General features: G+C 64.4%; 1 protein-coding gene across 1 annotated transcript in view; it reads right to left on the bottom strand.

Moving 5' to 3' along the window:
- The window catches only part of PRODH2 (proline dehydrogenase 2), a 50,359-nt gene that overhangs the window by 17,471 nt on the left and 28,214 nt on the right, over nt 1-4,674 (bottom strand). The window lies entirely within an intron of this gene.

Here is a 4,674-nt window from a genome sequence, read left to right as displayed (position 1 = left end):
CCACTCACCCCACCACTCACCCACCACTCACCCCACCACTCACCCCACCACTCACCCCACTCACCCCACCACTCACCCCACCACTCACCCCACCACTCACCCCACCACTCACCCCACCACTCACCCCACCACTCACCACACTCACCCCACCACTCACCCCACCACTCACCCCACCACTCACCCCACCACTCACCCCACCACTCACCCCACCACTCACCCACCACTCACCCCACCACTCACCCCACTACTCAGCCACTACTCACCCCACCACTCACCCCACCACTCACCACCCACCACTCACCCACCTGCTCACCACTCACCCCACCACTCACCCCACCACTCACCACTCACCCCACCACTCACCACTCACCCCACCACTCACCACTCACCACCCACTCACCCCACCACTCACCCACCACTCACCACTCACCACCCCACTCACCCACCACTCACCCCACCACTCACCCCACCACACACCCCACTCACCCCACCACTCACCCACCACTCACCCCACCACTCACCCCACCACTCACCCCACCACTCACCCACCACTCACCCCACCACTCACCACCCACCACTCACCTCACCACTCACCACTCACCCCACCACTCACCCCACCACTCACCCACCACTCACCCCACCACTCACCCACCACTCACCCCACCGCTCACCCCACCGCTCACCCCACCACTCACCCCACCGCTCACCCCACCACTCACCCACCACTCACTCACCACTCACTCACCACCCACTCACCCCACCACTCACCCACCACTCACCCACCACTCACTCACCACCCACTCACCCCACCACTCACCCACCACTCACCCACCACTCACCCACCACTCACTCACCACCCACTCACCCCACCACTCACCCCACCACTCACCCACCACTCACCCCACCACTCACCCCACCACTCACCCACCACTCACCACTCACTCACCACTCACCCACCACTCACCCACCACTCACCCCACCACTCACCCCACCACTCACCCACCACTCACCACTCACTCACCACTCACCCCACCACTCACCCCACCACTCACCCACCACTCACCACTCACTCACCTGCTCACCCCACCACTCACCCCACCACTCACCCCACCACTCACCACTCACTCACCACCCACTCACCCCACCACTCACCCACCACTCACCCCACCACTCACCCCACCACTCACCCCACCACTCACCCCACCACTCACCTCACCACTCACCCACCACTCACCCACCACTCACCACTCACCCCACCACTCACTCCACCACTCACCACTCACCACTCACTCACCCCACCACTCACCCCACCACTCACCACTCACCCCACCACTCACCACTCACCCCACCACTCACCACTCACCACCCACTCACCCCACCACTCACCCACCACTCACCACTCACCACCCACTCACCCACCACTCACCCCACCACTCACCCCACCACACACCCCACTCACCCCACCACTCACCCCCACCACTCACCCCACCACTCATCCCACCACTCACCCCACCACTCACCCCACCACTCACCACCCACCACTCACCCCACCACTCACCACTCACCACCCACCACTCACCCACCACTCACCCGACCACTCACCCCCACCACTCACCCCACCACTCACCCCACCACTCACCCCACCACTCACCCCACCACTCACCCCACCACTCACCCCACCACTCACCCCACCACTCACCCCACCACTCACCAACCACTCACCCCACCACTCACCCCACTACTCAGCCACTACTCACCCCACCACTCACCCCACCACTCACCACCCACCACTCACCCCACCTGCTCACCACTCACCCCACCACTCACCCCACCACTCACCCACTCACCCCACCACTCACCACTCACCCCACCACTCACAACTCACCACCCACTCACCCCACCACTCACCCACCACTCACCACTCACCACCCACTCACCCACCACTCACCCCACCACTCACCCCACCACTCACCACTCACCCCACCACTCACCACTCACCCCACCACTCACCCCACCACTCACCCCACTCACCACTCACCCCACCACTCACCCCACCACTCACCACCCACTCACCCCACCACTCACCCCACCACTCACCACTCACCACCCACCACTCACCACTCACCCCACCACTCACCCCACCACTCACCACTCACCCCACCACTCACCCCACCACTCACCCCACCACTCACCTCACCACTCACCCCACCACTCACCACTCACCCCACCACTCACCCCACCACTCACCCCACCACTCACCTCACCACTCACCCCACCACTCACCACTCACCCCACCACTCACCCCACCACTCACCCCACCACTCACCACTCACCCCACTCCTCACCCCACCACTCACCACTCACCCCACCACTCACCACCCCACTCACCGCGCACCACTCACCTCACCTGCTCACCGCTCACCCACTCACTCACCACTCACCACCCACCACTCACCACTCACCCCACCACTCACCCCACCACTCACCCCACCACTCACCACTCACCCCACCACTCAACACTCACCCCACCACTCACCCCACCAATCACCCCACTCACCACTCACCCCACCACTCACCCCACCCACTCACCACTCACCACCCACCACTCACCACTCACCCCACCACTCACCCCACCACTCACCACTCACCCCACCACTCACCCACCACTCACCCCACCACTCACCTCACCACTCACCCCACCACTCACCACTCACCCCACCACTCACCCCACCACTCACCCCACCACTCACCTCACCACTCACCCCACCACTCACCACTCACCCCACCACTCACCCCACCACTCACCCCACCACTCACCCCACCACTCACCACTCACCCCACTCCTTACCCCACCACTCACCACTCACCCCACCACTCACCACCCCACTCACCGCTCACCACTCACCTGCTCACCTGCTCACCCCCACTCACTCACCACTCACCACCCACCACTCACCACTCACCCCACCACTTACCCCACCACTCACCCCACCACTCACCCCACCACTCACCCCACCACTCACCCCACCACTCACCACTCACCCCACCACTCACCACTCACCCCACCACTCACCCAACCACTCACCCGACCACTCACCCCACCACTCACCCCACCACTCACCCCACCACTCACCACTCACCCCACCACTCACCACTCACCCCACCACTCACCCCACCACTCACCCCACCACTCACCACCCACTCACCCCACCACTCACCCACCACTCACCACTCACCACCCACTCACCCCACCACTCACCCCACCACTCACCCCACCACACACCCCACTCACCCCACCACTCACCCCACCACTCACCCCACCACTCACCCCACCACTCACCCCACCACTCACCCCACCACTCACCCCACCACTCACCACCCACCACTCACCCCACCACTCACCACTCACCACCCACCACTCACCCACTATTCACCCCACCACTCACCCCACCACTCACCCCACCACTCACCCCACCACTCACCCCACCACTCACCCCACCACTCACCCCACTCACCCCACCACTCACCCCACCACTCACCCCACCACTCACCCCACCACTCACCCCACCACTCACCACACTCACCCCACCACTCACCCCACCACTCACCCCACCACTCACCCCACCACTCACCCCACCACTCACCCCACCACTCACCCACCACTCACCCCACCACTCACCCCACCACTCACCCCACTCACCCCACCACTCACCCCACCACTCACCCCACCACTCACCCCACCACTCACCCCACCACTCACCCCACCACTCACCACACTCACCCCACCACTCACCCCACCACTCACCCCACCACTCACCCCACCACTCACCCCACCACTCACCCCACCACTCACCCACCACTCACCCCACCACTCACCCCACTACTCAGCCACTACTCACCCCACCACTCACCCCACCACTCACCACCCACCACTCACCCCACCTGCTCACCACTCACCCCACCACTCACCCCACCACTCACCACTCACCCCACCACTCACCACTCACCCCACCACTCACCACTCACCACCCACTCACCCCACCACTCACCCACCACTCACCACTCACCACCCACTCACCCACCACTCACCCCACCACTCACCCCACCACACACCCCACTCACCCCACCACTCACCCACCACTCACCCCACCACTCACCCCACCACTCACCCCACCACTCACCCCACCACTCACCCCACCACTCACCACCCACCACTCACCTCACCACTCACCACTCACCCACCGCTCACCCCACCGCTCACCCCACCACTCACCCACCACTCACTCACCACTCACTCACCACCCACTCACCCCACCACTCACCCACCACTCACCCACCACTCACTCACCACCCACTCACCCCACCACTCACCCACCACTCACCCACCACTCACCCACCACTCACTCACCACCCACTCACCCCACCACTCACCCACCACTCACCCACCACTCACCCCACCACTCACCCCACCACTCACCCACCACTCACCACTCACTCACCACTCACCCACCACTCACCCACCACTCACCCCACCACTCACCCCACCACTCACCCACCACTCACCACTCACTCACCACTCACCCCACCACTCACCCCACCACTCACCCACCACTCACCACTCACTCACCTGCTCACCCCACCACTCACCCCACCACTCACCCCACCACTCACCAC

This window comes from Lampetra fluviatilis, chromosome 71 (genome assembly GCF_964198595.1).
Source record: "Lampetra fluviatilis chromosome 71, kcLamFluv1.1, whole genome shotgun sequence".
Lineage (NCBI taxonomy): Eukaryota > Metazoa > Chordata > Hyperoartia > Petromyzontiformes > Petromyzontidae > Lampetra > Lampetra fluviatilis.
This window is presented reverse-complemented; position numbering and strand designations above follow the sequence as displayed.